Source organism: Oncorhynchus mykiss, chromosome 1 (assembly GCF_057628025.1).
Source record: "Oncorhynchus mykiss isolate SJ-2025 chromosome 1, ASM5762802v1, whole genome shotgun sequence".
NCBI lineage: Eukaryota > Metazoa > Chordata > Actinopteri > Salmoniformes > Salmonidae > Oncorhynchus > Oncorhynchus mykiss.
In genome coordinates this window covers 11,993,976-12,014,753 of record NC_143022.1, presented here as the reverse complement: position 1 = coordinate 12,014,753, position 20,778 = coordinate 11,993,976, and the positions used below count along the sequence as shown (strand labels likewise).

At 43.2% G+C, this 20,778-nt stretch overlaps 1 protein-coding gene across 14 annotated transcripts in view; it reads left to right on the top strand.

Moving 5' to 3' along the window:
• Positions 1-12,786: 12,786 nt before the first annotated feature.
• LOC110522842 (receptor-type tyrosine-protein phosphatase S) overlaps positions 12,787-20,778 on the top strand; it is a 392,578-nt gene continuing 384,586 nt past the window's right edge. For 7 of the 14 annotated variants that reach the window (XM_090242145.1, XM_090241934.1, XM_090241807.1 and 4 more), the window contains exon 1: positions 12,787-13,256. The gene's annotated coding sequence lies outside the window, so the exon portion shown is untranslated. Of the gene's footprint in view, positions 13,257-13,398; positions 13,569-18,878; positions 19,045-20,778 lie in introns of those variants that run through there. The other 7 variants (XM_090242179.1, XM_090242080.1, XM_090241840.1 and 4 more) reach the window with 4 other exon arrangements.

Genomic DNA, 20,778 nt, shown 5'->3' with positions numbered 1-20,778 from the left:
CTGGACTTGGGAGGAAATTATTGCAGAAGACGAAAGCCTTCGGTGGAAGCAGACGCAAAGCTCCACGCACCAGGTCTCCAGTACGCCTCCACAGCCCTGTACATCCTGTGCCAGCTCTCCCCACTCGCCTTGAGGAGCGTGTCATTTGTCCGGTACCATGTGTGCTGGCTCTATGCACCAGGTCTCCAGTGCGCCTCCACAGCCCAGTACGTCCTGTGCTAGCTCTCCGCACTCACCGTGCAAAGTGTGTCATCGTTCCGGTACAATTTGTGCCGGCTGTATGCACCAGGTCTCCAGTGCCCCTCTAAGCCCAGTACATCCTATTCCAGCTCCTCGCACTCGCCCTGAAGTGCATGTCACCAGTCCTGTGGCACCTGTACTGGCTCCACGTGCTCGGCCTCCAGTGCACATCCCCAGGCCGGAACCTCCTACGACGGTCCACAGCCCGGAACCTCCTGCGACGGTCCACAGTCCGGAACCTCCTGAGACGGTCCACGGTCCAGAACCTCCTGCAACGGTCCACGGTCCGGAACCTCCAGCGACGGTCGACAGTCCGGAACCTCCAGCTCCATGGCCGGAGCCTTCCCCTTCACCGATGCCCAGTCCAAGCACGTCGTCCAGTCCAGCTCCAAAGCCAGAGTCTTCTTCTGCGCCGGTGCCCAGTTCAGGCACAGAGTTCAGTCCTGCCCCATGTCAGGAGCCTTCCTCTGCACCGGTGCCAAGTCCAGGCACGGCGGCCAACTCAGCTCCATGGCCGGAGTCTTCCTCGGCACCGGTGCCCAGTCCGGGTGCGGCGTCCAACCCAGTTCCATGGCCGGGGCCCTCCTCAACACTGAGGCCCAGTCCGGGCACGGCGTTCTACCCGGCTCCATGGCCGGACCCGTGGTCTGGGCGGGGGCTAAGACCCGTACCGGAGTCACCACCGACACTAGTCAGTGTGGGTTACTGTCACACCCTGACCATAAAGTGCCTTTTAATTCTCTATTTTGGTTAGGTCGGGGTGTGACTAGGGGGGAGGGGGGGGGGGTGTTCCTTCAAGGTTGTGTATTTCTATGTTGGCCTGGTATGGTTCCCAATTAGAGGCAGCTGTTTATTGTTGTCTCTGATTGGGGAGCATATTAGGCATTAGGTTATTATTTTTGTGCGTTTCATTAAATAAATATGTGGAATCCAGATCACGCTGCGCTTTGGTCCGAGTATGCTTCCAATGACGACCGTGACATCCACAAGCTTCCCACAACAAGCTGGGTGAATTTTGGCCCATTCCTCCTGACAGAGCTGGTGTAACTGAATCAGGTTTGTAGGCCTCCTTGCTCGCACACGCTTTTTCAGTTCTGCCAACACATTTTCTATAGGATTGCGGTCAGGGCTTTGTGATGGCCACTCCAATACCTTGACTTTGTTGCCCTTAAGCCATTTTGCCATCAACTTTGGAAGTATGCTTGTGGTCATTGTCCATTTGCGACCAAGCTTTAACTTCCTGACTGATGTCTTGAGATGTTGCTTCAATATGTCCACATAATTTTCCAGCCTCATGATGCCATCTATTTTGTGAAATGCACCAGTCCCTCCTGCAGCAAAGCACCCTCACAACATGATGCTGCCACCCCCGTGCTTCATGGTTGGGATGGTATTCTTCGGCTTACAAGCCTCCCCCTTTTCCTCCAAATATAATGATGATGATTTTGGCCAAACAGTTCCATTTTTCTTTCATCAGACCAGAGGACATTTCTCCAAAAAGTACTATCTTTGTCCCCATTTGCAGTCTGGCTTTTTTTATGGCAGTTTTGGAGCAGTGGCTTCTTCTTTGCTGAGCGGCCTTTCAGGTTTTGTTCGATATAGGACTCATTTTACTGTGGATATAGATACTTTTGTACCTGTTTCCTTAAAAGCATCTTCATAAGGTCCTTTGCTGTTGTTCATTTGGAAATTGTTCCCAAGGATGGACCAGACTTGTGAAGGTCTACAATTTTTTTCTGAGGTCTTGGCTGATTTCTTTTAATTTTCCCTTGATGTCAGGCAAAGAGGCACTGAGTTTGGAAGTAGGCCTTGAAATACACCCACAGGTACACCTCCAATTGAATTATGTCAATTAGCCTATCAGAAGCTTGTAAAGCCATGACATCATTTTCTGGAATGTTCAAGATGTTTAAAGGCACAGTCAATTTACTATATGTAAACGTATGACCCACTGGAAATGTGATACAGTGAATTACAAGTGAAATAATCTGTCTGTAAAGAATTGTTGGAAAAAGTGTACTTGTGTCATGCACAAAGTAGATATCCTAACCGACTTGCCAAAACTATATTATGTTTACAAAAAAATTGTGGAGTGGTTGAAAAACTAGTTTTAATGACTGGAAACCTAGGTTTTATGTAACCTTCCGACTTCAACTGTATGAGTGATAGTGTAATCAATGTGTAATAACTACTTTAAAAAGAAGGAACGCGTGAAATGATTATGTGATGTGCAGTCATATTCAGGTCCTGATTGGTCACCAAGCTTATTTACTCGTCAAATAGTGTTATTTGACACGTCAAATGGTGTTAAAACTTCTTATGGCTGAGATCCCGCTAACGGGATCGATATGACAACAGCCAGTGAAAGTGCAGGGCGCCAAATTCAAAAGAACAGAAATTGCATAATTAAAATTCCTCAGACATACAAGTATTTCACACTATTTTAAAGATACACTTCTTGTTAATCCCACCACAGTGTCCGATTTCAAATAGGCTTTACGGCGAAAGCACCACAAACGATTATGTTAGGTCAGAGCCAAGTCACAGAAAAACACAGCCACTTTTCCCGCCAAAGAGAGGAGTCACAAAAATCAGAAATAGAGATAGAATGAATCACTAATCTTTGATTATCTTCAACAGATGACACTCATAGGACTTCATGTTACACAATACATGTATGTTTTCTTCGATAAAGTTCATATATATATAAATAAAATCTCAGTATACATTGGCCGCGTTATGTTCAGTAGTGCCAAAAACATCCAGTGATTTTGCAGAGAGCCACATCAATTTACAGAAATACTCATTATAAATGTTGATGAAAATACAAGTGTTTTACATGGAACTTTAGATACATTTCAAAAAAAGCTTTACGGAAAAAGCAAACCATGCAAAAATCTGAGTATGGCGCTCAGAGCCCAAACAAGCCAAAATGATATCCGCCATATTGTGCAGTCAACAGAAGTCAGAAATAACATTATAAATATTCACTTACCTTTGATGATCTTCATCAGAATGCACTCCCAGGAATTCCAGTTCCACAGTAAATGTTTGTTTTGTTCGATAATGTCCATAATTTATGTCCAAATTCCTCCTTGATGTTCGTGCGTTCAGCCCAGTAATCCAACTTCATGACGCACGAGCAGACGAAAATTCCAAAAGTTCCATTACAGTCCGAAGAAACATGTCAAACAAAGTATAGAATCAATCTTTAGGATGTTTTTAACATGAATCTTCAATAATATTCCATCCTGGTTAGGTCAGGGTGTGACTAGGGTGGGTACTCTAGTGTTGTATGTCTAGGGTTTTGTATGTCTAGGGTTGTTGTAGGTCTAGGGGTTTTTGTATTTCTATGTTGGCCTGATATGGTTCCCAATCAGAGACAGATGTTTATCGTTGTCTCTGATTTGGAATCAAATTTAGGCAGCACTGTTGCCCACTTTCTGGTGTGGGATCTTGTCTATGTGTAGTTGCCTGTCAGCACTATATTGTATAGCGTCATGTTTTGGTTGTTATTTTGTTAGTTTGTTCAGGGTTTATTCTTTAAATAAATCAGAATGTACGCATACGATGCTGCGCCTTGGTCCAAGCCTTTTGACCAATGTGACAACAGCAAGTAAGTGAAAGAAATAGGTTTTGCCAACAAAATAAGATTTTGGTCAATGTGGTGTGTGTGTGTGTGTGTGTGTGTGTGTGTGTGTGTGTGTGTGTGTGTGTGTGTGTGTGTGTGTGTGTGTGTAACCTTTATTTAACTAGGCAAGTCAGTTAAGAACAAATTCTTATTTACAATGATGGCCTACCCCGGCCAAACCCGGACGACACTGGGCCAATTGTGCGCCGCCCTATGGGACTCCCAATCACGGCCGGATGTGATACAGCCTGGATTCGAACCAGGGACTGTAGTGATGGCTCTTGCACTGAGATGCAGTGCCTTAGACCTGCTGCGTCCATGTATGTGTGTTACTATTTAACTGTACTAGAATGCTTAAAAGGCCTCTAAAACTTTAAATATTGGTTATAGGTATCATTTTTTTTGGCAAGGAAAATATCGGATACCGGTATCGGCCAAAAATGTCATATCAGTGCATCACTATCCAGCACTGCACATAAACATGACTGCCTAGATAGGACATTTGATGGCAGTGTTATCATCCCAATCTAAAGCATGTAACATCTCGTTAAGGCACAATAACACTTTGCAATGGCCAAATCAGTGCCTGTCTTGGCTCTCTGCCTTCCCATCACCCCAAATGCAGAGAGGTGACAAAACATTCCTCCCCTCCACTAATTAAAGCCTAGAAGAAAAGCTCCCTCCTCCCATCTCCTCTCCTAAAGCTTTAAAGCTCTCATCTGGTCGAGCCCCCCCCTGATTGACACTCACTAGTTCCCATACACTGCTAGAAATGTGAAGTGTTGGAGGGATGGAAGGAGGGAATATACCTCCTGGAATATACAGGGTCTGAGATCCTCTACCTTTGATCTAAAGAGCAGGAACATAGACTTCATCAAAGAAATTGGAAATACAGACATTGTCATCCTACAAGAAACATGGTATAAAGGAGACGGACCCACTGGTTGCCATCTAGGCTACAGAGAGCTGGTAGTCCCATCCACCAAAATACCAGATGTGAAACAGGGAAGAGACTCAGGGGGTATGCTAATTTGGTATAGAGTAGACCTAACCCACTCTATTAAATTAGTCAAAACAGGAACATTTTACATCTGGATAGAAATTAATAAGGAAATGATCTCAACCGAGAAAAATGTCCTCATGTGTGCTACCTACAGTATATACCCCCAATAGAATCCCTATACTTTAACAGCTTCTCCATCTTAGAGGGGGAGATAAACAATTTCCAGGCCCAGGGACATGCACTAGTCTGTGGTGACCTAAATGCCAGAACTGGACAAGAACCTGACACCCTCAGCACACCGGGGGGACAAACACCTACATGGAGGGGACAGCATTCTCTCCCCCATATGCCCCCCTAGGCACAACTATGACAATATAACCAAAAAAACGGGTCACAACTCCTGCAGCTCTGTCGCAAGCTGGGTATGTACATAGTCAATGGTAGTACATAGTCAAAGGACTCCTATTGTAGGTACACATATAGCTCATCTCTTGGCAATTGTACTGTAGACTACTTTATCACTGATCTCAACCCAGAGTTTCTCAGAACGTTCACAGTCAGTCCACTGACACCCCTATCAGATCACAGCAAAATCACACTCTACTTGAACAAAGCATTGCTCAGTCATGAGGCATCAAAGCCAAAAGAGCTGAATAATATTAAGATATGCTATAGATGGAAGGAGAGTAGTGTGTAAATCTACCAAAAAATAAATAAATTTTCAATCCCTTCTAGACAATTTCCTGGACAAGATGTTTTACTGTAATAATGAAGGTGTAAACCTGGCAGTAGAAAACCTAACCAGTATGTTTGACCTCTCAGCTTCCCTATCAAATCTAAACATGTCAAACATGAACAATGACAATGGTTTGATGGCTTGATGAAGAATGCAAAAACCTAGGAAAGAAATTGAGAAACCTGTCTAACCAAAAACATAGATGTCACGTTCTGACCTCTATTTCCTTTGTTTTGTATGTAGTTAGTATGGTCAGGGCGTGAGTTGGGTGGGCAGTCTATGTTTGTTTTTCTATGATTTGGGTATTTCTATGTTTCGGCCTAGTATGGTTCTCAATCAGAGGCAGGTGTCATTAGTTGTGTCTGATTGAGAATCATACTTAGGTAGCCTGGGTGTCACTGTGTGTTTGTGGGTGATTGTTCCTGTCACTGTGTTTGTTGTCACAGGATAGGACTGTTTTGTGTTTTCACATTTCTTGTTTTTGTTAGTTTGTTCATGTGAAGTTATTTATTAAAAAACATGAATCAAAACAACCACGCTGCGCTTTGGTCCGCCTCTCGTACAGACGAACGTCATTACAGTAGAGACCCAGAAAACCTGAGTCTACGCCTTCACAATGGTGAATCACTAAAACAATACAGAAATACACTACGGAAAAAGAAGGAACAGCACGTGAGAAATCAGCTCAATGTAAGTGAAGAATCCATAGACTAACCACTTCTGGGAAAATTGGAAAACACTAAACAACAACACAAAGAATTGTAGATCATTTGTAAAAATCCAAATAGCTTCACAGATCTTCTTTGTAAAGGGTTTAAACACTGTTTCCCATGCTTGTTCAATGAACCATAAACAATTAATGAACATGCACCTGTGGAGCGGTCGTTAAGACACTAACAGCTTACAGACGGTAGGCAATTAAGGTCACAGTTATGAAAAGTTAGGACACTAAAGAGGCCCTTCTACTGACTCTGAAAAACACCAAAAGAAAGATGCCCAGGGTCCCTGCTCATCTGCGTGAACGTGCCTTAGGCATGCTGCAAGGAGACATGAGGACTGCAGATGTGGCCAGGGTAATAAATTACAATGACCGTACTGTGAGACGCCTAAGACAGCGCTACAGGGAGACAGGACGGACAGCTGATCGTCCTCGCAGTGGCAGACCACGTGTAACAACACCAGCACAGGATTGGTACATCCAAACATCACACCTGTGGGACAGATACAGGATGGCAACAACAACTGGCCGAGTTACACCAGGAACGCACAATCCCTCCATCAGTGCTCAGACTGTCCGCAATAGGCAAAGAGAGGCTGAACTGTGGGCTTGTAGGCCTGTGTAAGGCAGTTCCTCACCAGACATCAGACACCAGTCGCTGGACCAGACAGGACTGGCAAAAAGTGCTCTTCACTGACGAGTCACGGTTTTGTCTCACCAGGGTTGATGGTCAGATTTGCGTTTATCGTTGAAGGAATGAGCATTATACCGAGGCCTGTACTCTGGAGCGGGATCGATTTTGGAGGTGGCTGTTATTGCAGGCAATCTCAACACTGTGCGTTACAGGGAAGACATCCTTTCCCCTCATGTGGTACCCTTCCTGTAGACTCATCCTGACATGACCCTCCAGCATGACAATGCCACCAGCCATACTGCTCGTTCTGTGGATGATTTCCTGCAAGACAGGAATGTCAGTGTTCTGCCATGGCCAGCGAAGATCCCGGATCTCAATCCCATTGAGCACGTATGGGGCCTGTTGGATCGGAGGGTGAGGGCTAGGGCCATTCCCCCCCAGAAATGTTCTGGAACTTGCAGGTGCCCTGGTGGAAGAGTGGGGTAACATCTCACAGCAAGAACTGGCAAGTATGGTGCAGTCCATGAGGAAGAGATGCACTGCACTACAGTCGACTGTGAGAGGACGTTTCTTTTTTTGCTGAGTTTGTACATGATCAAATACAAATCTTAGAATCAACTATTCAAAACTACCAGAACCCGCTGGATTCTCCAATTACCTTGAATGAACTACAGGACAAAATAAAAACCCTCCAACCCAAAAGGCCTGTGGTGTTGGTGGTATCCTCAATGATATGATAAAATATACAGACAACAAATTCCATTGGCTATACTAAAACCCTTTAACATCATCCTTAGCTCTGGAATCTTCCCCAATATTTGGAACCATGGACTGATCACCTCAATCCACAAAAGTGGAGACAAATTTGACACCAATAACTACCATGGGGTATGTGTCAACAGCAACCTTGGGAAAATCCTCTGCACTATCATTAACATAAGACTTGTACTTTTCCTCAGTGAAAACAATGTACTGAGAAAATGTAAAATTGGCTTTTATGAAATTGTCATACCACAGACCACGTATTCACCCTGCACACCCTAATTGACAAACAAACAAACCAAAACAAAGACAAAGTCTTCTAATGCTTTGTTGATTTCAAAAAAGCCTTCGACTCAATTTAGCATGAGGTTCTGCTATACAAATTGATGGAAAGTGGTGTTAGGTGGGAAAAACATTCAACGTTATAAAATCCATGTACATAAACCACAAATGTGCATTTAAAATAAGCAAAAAGCACACACATTTCTTCTCACGGGGCCATGGGGTGAGACAGTGATGCAGCGTAAGCCCCACCCTCTTCAACATATATATCATAGAGTTGGAGAGAGCACTGCAGCACCCGTCCTCACCCTACTAGAATCTGAAGTGAAATGTCTACTGTTTACTGATGATCTGGTGCTTCTGTCTCCAACCAAGGAGGGCCTACAGCAGCACCTAGATATTCTGCACAGATTTCCAAAAAAGGACCAGTCGCCAGGAACGCAAATACAAAGTCCATCTAGACATCGTTTCACAAGAACTCACAAAAAAACTATACATACATTGGCCTAAACATCAGCGCCACAGGTAACTTCCACAAAGCTGTGAACAAGATGACAAGGCAAGAAGGGCATTCTATGCCATCAAAAGGAACATAAAATTTGACATACCAGTTAGGATCTGGCTAAAAATACTTTAATCAGTTATAGTATCCATTGCTCTTTATGGTTGTGAGGTCTGGGGTCCGCTCACCAACCAAACATTCACAAAATGGAACAAACACCAAATTGAGACTCTGCATGCAGAATTCTGTAAAAATATCCTCAGTGTACAACGTAGAACACCAAAAAATGCATGCAGAGCAGAATTAGGCCGATACCCACTAATTGTCAAAATCCAGAAAAGAGACGTTAAATTCTACAACCACCTAAAAGGAAGCGATTCTCAAACCTTCCATAACAAAGCCATCACCTACAGAGAGATGAACCTGGAGAAGAGTCCCCTAAGCAAGCTGGTCCTTGGGCTCTGTTCACAAACACAAACAGAGCCCCAGGACAGCAACACAATTAGACCCAACCAAATCATGAGAAAACAAAAAGATAATTACTTGACACATTGAACAGAATTAACAAAAAACAGAGCAAACTAGAATGCTATTTGGCCCTAAACAGAGAGTACACTGTGGCAGACTACCTGTGACTGACACAAACTTAAGGAAAGCTTTGACTATGTACAGACTCAGTGAGCATAGCCTTGCTATTGAGAAAGGCCGCCTTTGGCAGACCTGGCTCTCAAGAGAAGACGGGCTATGTGCACTGCCCACAAAATTAGGTGGAATCTGAGCTGCACTTCCTAACCTCCTTCCAAATGTAGGACCATATTAGAGACATAGATTTCCCTCAGATTACACAGATCAACAAAGTATTCTAAAACAAACACGATTTTGATAAACTCCCATATCTACTGGGTGAAATACAACAGTGTGCAAGATTTGTGACCTGTTGCCACAAGAAAATACAATACAACCCATACAGTGCCTTGCAAAAGTATTCACCCCCTTGGCGTTTTTCCTATTTTGTTGCATTACAACCTGTAATTTAAATTTACATTTATTTGGATTTCATGTAATGGACATACACAAAATAGTCCAAATTGGTGAAGTGAAATTTTAAAAATGATTACCTTCAGAAGTCACATAATTAGTTAGATTGCACACAGGTGGACTTTATTTAAGTGTCACATTATCTGCCACATGATTTCAGTATATTTACACCTGTTCTGAAAGGCCCCAGTCTGAAACACTACCAAGCAAGGGGCACCACCAAGCAATCGGCACTATAAAGACCGAAGAGCTCTCCAAACAGGTCAGGGACAACGTTTTGGAGAAGTACAGATCAGGGTTGGGTTATTTAAAACTAGCCAAAACTTTGAACATCCCACAGAGCACCATTAAATCCATTATTAAAAAAATGGAAGGAATATGGCACCACAACAAGAGAGGGCCGCCCACCAAAACTCAGGGACCAGGCAAGGAGGGCATAAATCAGAGATGCAACAAAGAGACCAAAGATAACCCTGAAGGAGCTGGAAAGCTCCACCGTGGAGATTGGAGTATCTGTCCATTTGACCACTTTAAGCCGTACACTCCACAGAGCTGGGCTTTTTTTTAAATGTTTTACCTTTATTTAACTAGGCAAGTCAGTTAAGAACAAATTATTATTTTCAATGATGGCTTAGGAACAGTGGGTTAACTGCCTGTTCAGGGGCAGAATGACAGATTTGTACCTTGTCAGCTTGGGGATTTGAACTTGCAACCTTCTGGTTACTAGTCCAACATTTTAACCATTCTAACCTGCCGCCCCACTAAGCTACCCTACCACTTTACGGAAGAGTGGCCAGAAAAAATTAATTGCTTAAAGAAAAAAATGTTTTGTGTTTGCCAAAAGGCATGTGGGAGACCCCCCAAACATATGAAAGAAGGTACTCTGGTCAGATGAGATTAAAATTGAGCTTTTTGGCATCAAGAAAAACACTATGTCTGGCGCAAACCCAACACCTCTCGTCACCCCGAGAACACCATCCCCACAGTGAAGCATGGTGGTGGCAGCATCATGCTGTGGGGATGTTTTTCATCGGCAGGGACTGGGAAACTGGTCAGAATTGAAGGAATGATGGATGGAGCTAAATACAGGGAAATTCTTGAGGGAAACCTGTTTCAGTCTTCCAGAGATTTGAGACTGGGACGGAGGTTCACTTTCCAGCAGGTCAATGACCCAAAGCATACTGCTAAAGCAACACATGAGTGTGGTTTAAGGGGAAACATTTAAATGTCTTGGAATGGCCTAGTCAAAGCCCAAACCTCAATCCAATTGAGAATCTGTGGTACGACTTAAAGATTGCTGTACACCAGCGGAACCCATCCAATTTGAAGGAGATGGAGCAGTTTTGCCTTAAAGAATGGGCAAAAATGCCATTGGCTAGATGTGCCAAGCTTATAGAGACGTACCCCAAGAGACTTGCAGCTGTAATTGCTGTAAATGTGTCTTTGCAAAGTATTGACTTTAGGGGGGTGAATAGTTATGCACGCTCAAGTTTTCCGTTTTTTTTTGTCTTATTTATTTTTTGTTTCACTATAAAATATAATTTGCATCATCAAAGTTGTAGGCATGTTGTGTCAATGAAATGATACAAACCCCCCAAAAATATATTTTAATTCCAGGTTGTAAGGCAATAAAATAGGAAAAATACCAAGGGGGTGAATACTTTCGCAAGCCACTGTGTTTTTGTTTATTTATTTTCCCTTTTTTACTTTAACCATTTGCACATTGTTACAACACTTTATATATACATAATATGACATTTGTAATCTTTATTCTTTTGGAACTTCTGTGACTGTAATGTTTACTGTTCATTTTTATTGTTTGTTTCACTTTTGTATATTATCTACTTCCCTTGCTTTGGCAATGTTAACATATGTTTCCCATGCCAATAAAGACCCTTGAATGAAATGTAATTGAATTGAGAGGGGTCAGGGCAAGGTTAGAGGCCAGCAATACAATAATTCATTTGGAGGGCAGGAGGGAGAGGAGAGTGTCTTCTAGGCTGCACCCTCATCAGTGAGCAGAGGAGGACACACCTTTATGGTTCTGGTGGTGGGACAGAGTTACAGTATAGGGTTAATGAAGGCTCTACCGCTTCAGTCTTTACCTCACATTTTAATGGAGTAGTGCAATTCAATAGATATTGTGTAGAAAAGAGATGCACCGGATTGATATACAGTACCAGTCAAACGTTTGGACACATTCAAAGGTTTTTCTTTATTTTACTATTTTCTACTATGAAATAACACAAATGGAATCATGTAGTGACCAACAAAGTGTTAAACAACTCTAAATATATTTTATAATTGAGATTCTTCAAAGTATCACCCATGTTCCTCGATGACAGCTTTGCACACTCTTGGCATTCTCTCAACCAGCTTCGGGAGGCTGTCACCTGGAAGGTATTTCAATTAACTGTCATCACGGCAATGGGTGGATACTTTGAAGAATCTAAAATCTAAATTATATTTTGATGTGTTCAACACTTTTTTGCTTACTACATGATTCCATATGTGTTATTTAATAGTTTTGATGTCTTCACTATTATTCTACAATGTAGAAAATAGTAAAAAAATAAAGAAAAACCCTTGAATGAGTAGGTGTGTCCAAACCTTTGACTGGCACTGTACATACTCTGACTGGATTGAAGTACTCCTCTTTGTCAGTGTGTCTAACTGGGTTTGAACTCAGGTCTCTAGGGTGCAATATGATTGTAAACCTGCTGAGGTAAAGCCTACGCATTAGTTTGGGAAACTAATGCACGTCTTCAGGTAAAGCAAGGTTTCTCATGACACACACGTGTTTTAATGGTATCACCGAACATGATTTAATGGTATCACAATATGATTCACTAAAATGGTTTTGAGATCTAGGCCCTGCTACATTGGCCCATACAGAAAATCCTTTGTGGTCTTATGAGGAGTATGCACTTTTCTTTTATGCCACACTGGCTGCATGCAGGGGAGGGAAGTCTTCACATCCTCTCTCACACATTGGTATTTTTCATGCCACCTTTTATTCCATCTAATCCCAGTAAAGGAGGCTGCAGATGCTGATGGACAGCACGGCTGGCAGGGCGTAGGCAACGCCACGACTTCATCACGTCAAGTGGAAGAACTAGATTCGGGAGGGTGAGAAAGTAGCCCACGGGAGGGTCGTCACAAGTTAGCACAGCCACAAAGTCATAAACCCCGCCTATTTATACAATGTATCTGATTTTTTACGTAAGCCTAACTTTAACCACACTGCTAAAGTTATGCCTAACGCTAACCTTAAATGAAGACCAAAAAGTTTAGAAAAAAATGCATTTATTTTTACGATATTTACTTTGTGGCTGTGGTAGCTATTGACAAACCCACGGCAGTGGAGGAGAAAGAAGGAGGGAGCTGCGAGTAGAAGGGTGGGCGAAAAAGGAGGGGGACGAGAGAGGAGAAGAGGAGGGCGCTATGACATCACCCTCCATCCAAACGTGGACAGCTGTGGTTTCTCCAAGCGCGGCTGAACAGAACTGCGATACCACACGCGTCCGAGCAACCTGCGCTATCGGGGGATTTAAACACTACTCAGCGCTAGAACCCAAACCGCTTCTCTGGATCTGCCGCAGGACGCTCGCATACGGGATTATTGTTTATTTGTTTATTTGAACAAGAAGATGTGAGTTTTTTTGTGTGAATGCACGATAAGAAAGAGAGGAACTCCATCGCTGATAAAGGTAGGAACAATTGTCTTTTTTTCTAACGGAGTTGTATTTGTATGCTTTGAGGTTCTTCTTTAAAGGAGAAAATATGTATTTCAACGGGTTCTACATTGTGGAATGCGCGACAGGCAGTCTGCGTCCGATAGTGCCTCTGTCCATACTTGTGAATTCAGCTGACCCAGTAGCCTATGAGGTGGATGCAGGCTGCTAGTGGTACCTAAAGAGCAGCTCTCAAGAGTACTCAGATGCCGAACTCGGATGCTATACAAAGTACTTGCTCGACGGACCAAGAAGCGGCGGGGTAGAGCTGACGCTGATACCGCAAAGGTTAGGTGACACTGGTAACCCTACTCCGTAGCCAAAAAATGTGCCGGATGCCCTCCTCTCATATTCTTGTACAGAGCAATCTACTGGTGTGGGCAAACGTTATAGCGGTTTCAAAAATAGCTTGTTATAAAGAAATGTAGAGTAGGGTAGCCTACAGTCGCATCACCGTAGTTTAGACGTTATTGACGTGTCCGTTTGTTGGTTATTACAAGTTTATTCACTTTATTTGATTTAAAATAGCCTTACTGGGTATTTGTTTAACGCAACCATTTGTTACAGTATAAATCCTTGAAGTTTCAGATGTAGTTATGAATAACGCATTACTGAATCATCTTCAGTGAGAAGGTGTATATCTCCACGGGGGTGTACATTAACGAAGCCAACCATGAGAGGCGTTTGCTTAGCATTTAAGACCACCATTCATATGAATGTAGCCTATCCGCCCGGACGAAATCACTTCATACATTCATAGCCTTTTGATTATAAACGGCACGCTACTGGATACTGTACGTTTCAAGAGTTGAATGATATCACACAACATCAACTTGATATCTTGTAGGGGTAGCCCAATGCAAAATGTTGAACATGCATTATTGACATGTGCCTTTATCGTAAAGCGTATCTGACTCTGATCCATGTTTGCGCATTCAATTGCGGGGTTCTTTTCTTCGCCAGGGATTTAGATGTTTAGTTGTGGTGCGTTTTTTCAGGGTGCGCTCTCAAATCCATTCATTGAAAGGTGGAGTCACTCAGGACACGGGAACAGTGGTGGCTGGTGATTGATTGTCTGAGTGCAGGTGACACCCTTGTTTAATGTCATTATCCTATTCCAACCGCATTGACTGTTTCATGTCATTATCCTATTCCAACCACCTTGACTGTTTAATGTCATTATCCTATTCCAACCGCCTTGACTGTTTAATGTCATTATCCTATTCCAACCGCCTTGACTGTTTAATGTCATTATCCTATTTCAACCACCTTGACTAGTGGAGAGATTTTACCTGAAGAGAGTACAGGTTGCTGCTGATTTTAGTCTTATTTTTAGTATTTTATGTATACTCTACATAATTACTTATTTTGTCCTTTGTACTGCCTTTGGGTGTCTATTTGTTAGCCCATATGGAGAATAAACGTTTTCTCCTCAAGTTGGCTAGCTGGGGTTTTACTATTCGCAACATACATTTAGCATACATAGACGAGCACACAGCGATTGACTTCGCATATTATGTGGATTTGTTAGGATGGAGATTATAAATACTTGGCGCACAAACATCATGAAAAACGTTAGAAAATGTTTTATTACAAAACATATTTCCTTATTGCCCAAATAGTATAATATTAAAATGCGCAACAGTGGCAGCCAACAATCAAACGAATTCCCCAATTAGTCTTAAAGACTTTTGAAGAACATAGGCATTGTTATTTTTTTATTGAAAAGGGGAAGACGAAAATACGAAATCTTCAATAGAATGCTGTCAAAGGGACCAATTTAATTGGGCTCTTGAATGATACATCATTATAATGTTCTATTCTTTTATGAAGTTGCGTGTCCTGCCTTGTAGGATACGAAATCTTACGGCTTGATCAGAATGGGTGTGTGTTATAAGCTTGCGAGGAACAGTATCTTGCCACAGTCAAGGCTGTGAAAAGAAACAAGGCGTAATGGAGAATTACAATACACAGCAACATCATATACATTTGATTCCTATTACACTGCATTGCTAACACGTAAGCCATTTCCCAGGCCTAATAAAAAAAACTAACTAACTAAACTAACTAGAATGCTGGTACAGAGAAAAACGAATAAACTCTATCACTTGCGAAATTTGGACTGACTCCTCTCTCTCTCCTGAATGCCCATAAGCATCTGAGAGGACATTTCTCCGAAGATTTCCACAGAAAGCGCGACCCCGCCCCTTGCTCACACGCAGACACTGTAAATAACTAGTAGTCTGAATGAGAGCTACTCCAAAATGTCACCCTGTATGGGTTTGGAACTATTTTACATTATCTGAAGAAATATTTTTCAGTGTTATATTAAGTCTGGGTATAATTGGTAACTGGCCCATTGATTTTTTTTTCATCATCTCTTGTTTTAGAATCCTCCACCTTCCCTTCCCTCCCCTCCCTCCCTCCCTCCCTCCCTCCCTCCCTCCCTCCCTCCCTCCCTCCCTCCCTCCCTCCCTCCCTCCCTCCCTCCCTCCCTCCCTCCCTCCCTCCCTCCCTCCCTCCATCCCTCTTCTCGCTCTTCTCCCTCCCTCCCTCCCTCCCTCCCTCCCTCCCTCCCTCCCTTGCTTTTTTCTGTATTGTATTTAGTAAATGCCAGTATAATGTCTGCTAAATTAAATGAAAGACATGAAAACCACACACCATATATGTTGTAGCCTCTGATATAAATCTATCTAGACCACACATATTCTTTATTATGTAATATTACATGGAACTACATGGAAATAAAGCATGACATCCTCAGTTTTTCCTCCCAGCTCTAATGTTGCCCCCTATAGTGGCCATATCTCCCTCCGTCCACCAGTGCACCCCGGGCTTTTCTAAGAGGTGAATGTCAAGATCAGAGATGTAAGACATTCTCCTTATTCAGTGTTGCATCTCTTCTATAGAGACATTGTCTTACCACTTGAGGATTAAACAAGAGTCTCCTCCACATTGTTCAATTTTCAGTCAGGCCTGTCACAGGACAGTCCCATTACTGGGGCCTTCCCCTAGTTAATGGCTTGTAAATGGTTTATGAAGCGCCCCTCATCAAACTTGTGTTGTTCACACAAAATCAAGTACCTCCATTTCCATTGAAATGACTTGGAAACAACGTTGACTCAAACTGTGTGTGCCCAGTGGGCTGTGTTGCCAACATGCGTGTGCACGCACACACACGCCGGTTGCAATCCCTTTCCCGTGGGATGAGTCACATTCTGCAGTCACTCCACCATCATACAGTATAGTACATGATTCTGGCCACTGCATCGTTAATGCAGTCCAAATGGAATGGATGATTGTGACCACTGCATCGTTAATGCAGTCCAAATGGAATGGATGATTGTGACCACTGCATCGTTAATGCAGTCCAAATGGAATGGATGATTGTGGCCTCTGCATCATTAATGCAGTCCAAATGGAATGGATGATTGTGGCCACTGCATCGTTAATGCAGTCCAAATGGAATGGATGATTGTGGCCTCTGCATCGTTAATGCAGTCCAAATGGAATGGATGATTGTGGCCTCTGCATCGTTAATGCAGTCCAAATGGAATGGATGATTGTGGCCTCTGCATCGTTAATGCAGTCCAAATGGAATGGATGATTGTGGCCTCTGCATCGTTAATGCAGCCCAAATGGAATGGATGATTGTGGCCTCTGCATCGTTAATGCAGCCCAAATGGAATGGATGCAGCTGGAGAGGCTTTTAAAGCACCCTAAAGGCACGATGTGTAGCGAGAAACATATAATCATGTCAACGTTATGGAGAACGTTGAATGAAACACACGCTCACTCTCTCTCTCACACACACACACACACACACACACACACACACGGCGGCGGCCATCTAATTATCAGGCAGAAGCTTGTTAGTTGTCACCTCAAGATAAACAGTCAGGGGGGTTTTGGGTAATGTTTTCCCGCTGCCGGCAGAATTACAAATTCTAAGTAGGAAAATGTCAATGTGAAAATATCCCTCCTCTCCCCCGGCTGTGCACAAACACATTTGCCCCGACTCATTTGTTTTTGGAGAAATGTAAATAGTGGGTAAAGGAAAGGTTGACATCCACAGACTCCCCACCCTGAGCCCCCTCAGAACTCACAGTAATTTAGACAGGGTCAGAGGATGCTAGAGGAACCCACAACTGGTGCCGCCAGTTCTCTTCTGCGGCCAAATGGTGGCGCATACAAGTGTTCTTATCAGGCAGCATATGGTCCTCAAATATATATGCAAATTCTGTCCTGGAACACACAGAGAAGGTAGAAAAAAAATCACTTGCATTCAATTGCACAGATAGATCTATTGGTCTGTCGTCATCACTGAAAACTTGCTAGGTCCTTGATGATATACTGTATTGTACATTACCATTCGAATTAGTGGCAGAAAAAAAAAACTATTATTCACCACTAAGTTTCCATCCTTATTTTGCTCCACTGTGAAGCTTGACACTTTAATGGGTTTGATGTGTATGCAAGTGGGGCTGTCGGGAAAAGGCAAGCTGAGGACGGGGACCACTGCATGCAGAAAGCCAGGGACGTCTCCTCACATCCGAGGAGAGAGATCAAGTTCACTCTCCTCTACTCCGTGGCTGCTGGGAGAAACGCCTAGGGGCTTCTCTTGTGTCAGACTGATTGGAAGGGGAATACACGGAGTGATCCGGGGTCAGCACTGTCTCAAAGTTGTCTCTCTGTGAAAGGGGGAACCTGTACTGTGTTCTTGGGGGATGAGAAAGAAGGTGACACTAACAATGAAGGTCTGCTTGGTTATGTGTATTTCTCTGCTTAATTGATAAGGAGAGAGGGAAGGGATGGAGGGAAGAAAGGAGGGGGGTGAGCTGTAGCAGGAGATGCTGCTGGGAATTCTGAAGAAATCATTAAGTGCAGATTTCCGTCGCTTTTTTTCTGGGATACAGGCTCAAGGTCTGATTGGAGGTTAGGTTGTGTCGCTTCCACAGATCGCGTAACACATAGATAGATATAGCCAAGTTATCAAATCAAATCAGATTTGATTGTTCACATACACATATTTAGCAGATGTTATTGCGAGTGTAGCGAAATGCTTGTGTTGTGCACTGTATGTTACCTATTGGTTAACATCCTAATGAAGGTATACCATCTCACAGGTTTTAAGTATCATTCAAGTATCATTGAGTATGTTTCCTGAAGTGTATTCTCCATTTTGTTCATTTCTCACCGTGTAGCCATCTTAGTAATGTTGCATAATCACAGCAGTGTAATAACTGGACACAGAGATAATTACAGATTTATCAACGCTGTTAATAGAGGGAAATTACACAACGTACACTGAGACTTCACAACATTAAGAACATCTGCCCTTCCCATGACCAGGTGAATCTATGATACCTTATTGATGTCACTTGTTAAATCCACTTCAGTCTGTGTAGATGAAGGGGAGGAGACTGGTTAAAGGAGGATTTTTAAGCCTTGAGACATGGATTGGGTGTGTGTGTCATTCAGAGGGTGAATGGGCAAGACAAAAGATTGAAGTGTCTTTGAACAGTAAGGTAGTATGTGCCAGGCGCACCGGTTTGTGTCAAGAACTGCAATGCTGATGGGTTTTTCTGCGCTCAACAGTTTCCTGTGTGTATCAAGAATGGTTCACCACCAAAAGAACATCCAGCCAAATTGACACAACTGTGGGAAGCATTGGAGTCAACATGGGCCAGCATCCCTGTGGAACGCTTTTGACACCTTGTAGAGTCCATGGCCCGACGAATGGAGGTTGTTCTGGGGGCAGAAGGTGGGTTGCAACTCAATTAGGAAGGTGTTCCTAATCTTTTGTACACTCCGTGTATAAGACACATCAGTATGTTTGAAAATATATTACAGATGTAATCAAAGGATCATTTGAGTGGTTGTGAGAGCGTGCCTGCTGTAAACATGCCTGCTGTAAACTGGCCAAAAAATATTATGTTAGCTTTTACCTGGAAATAGGCAAGTTGAAGAGCATTGTGGACAAGCTGAAAGCAAGGGAAAGGATTTTGTCTCGTTGTGTACTCAACAAATCTTTTTGAGCCAATATGATTGATGACATGATTATTGACATGTGAGAGTAGAATTCTTAATTGCCCATGAGGGAATTTCTCTTGTACTTTCCTTCTTAGAAGCACTGACAAAACACAACACGAGGTACAGATGTACTTAGTTCATAACACATTGAATTGGCTAAACATGAAACAACAGTAAATGTAGTTTACATACTGCACAGCTTGAGAAACCAAGCTGTGATTGGTCCCCCACCCTCCCAGCACAGGCAGGTTCCCCTGTCTCCTATCAGCTCCATACAGATTGGTTAACAAACTCTCCCTGGCAGGATGCCTTCCTTCTGGAAAATTGACAATTAAGAGCCCTATCATTGGCCGAGGCATCGAGGAAGAAGTCTCTCTCGGGGCAAGGCTGTTAACGAGGCTAGCGCCACATGGCCCCTCGAGTCCTAACTCTTGAAGGTCAGCGCGACATTTCGCCTCCTGCTTCTTTGCCATGACAACACAGTCGCCGGTCGCCGTGGACAACGTTTGTCCGGGCGAGGGGGGCCGTTAGGGTAACGCGTTGTGACAACGGCAGCAAGTCGCTGTCGTTAGTTGTTAACCCTGTTAGTTAGAACGCGCCATTACCGGTTAAATATCTATGAATGATTCATCATTTTCATGTTCAATGCTTTTATGTTTTATTGAGGTGGTACTACAATGCTCCCTGTGTGTGTCGTGTGCTTGTTGTGTGTGTTGTTTGTGTGTGTGTGTGTGTGTGTGTGTTGTGTGTGTGTGTGTTGTGTGTGTTGTAGGACGACTGATGCTTCAAAGAAGGACCAAGGCTCGGGCATCAGAATTAAGATAAGGGAGGGATCTATGACCTTGTACAGTTCATCTGCAGATATAAAAAAATCTTAATCTTCAAGAATAATCCATTTAGACTCTGCTGTATGCGTGGCCATATGGTGCTGTGCAAGCTTCCCTTTTTATTTAACCTTTTATTTAACTTGTATTTAACTAGGCAAGTCAGTTAAGAACAAATTATTATTTACAATGATGGTCTACCCCGACCAAACCCTAACCTGGACGATGCTGGGCCTATTGTGCGCCGCCCAATGGGATTCCCAATCACGGCCGGTTGTGATACAGCCTGATACAGCCCATTTGGATACAACAATGGACCTGGGGAACTTAAAAGTAAGGGGCAGAGGGGAAGATAGAGAAAGGGGCACCAGGCCTTTGTAAGAGGCATCAATGATTATTGATCAACATGCATATATAGATACAGTATGTCTGCCATTGTGCCTGTTTGAAACATGTATGGCCTACCTTTCTGGATTTGTATATGTTCCTCCCCCTCTCTGCCTCTTCCTTTCCTGCTGGTGAGTTACATACACCAGCTACCTACAACAGCTACATTCAACAGCTACCTACAACCGCTACCTACAACAGCTACCTACAACAGCTACATTCAACAGCTACCTACAACCGCTACCTACAACAGC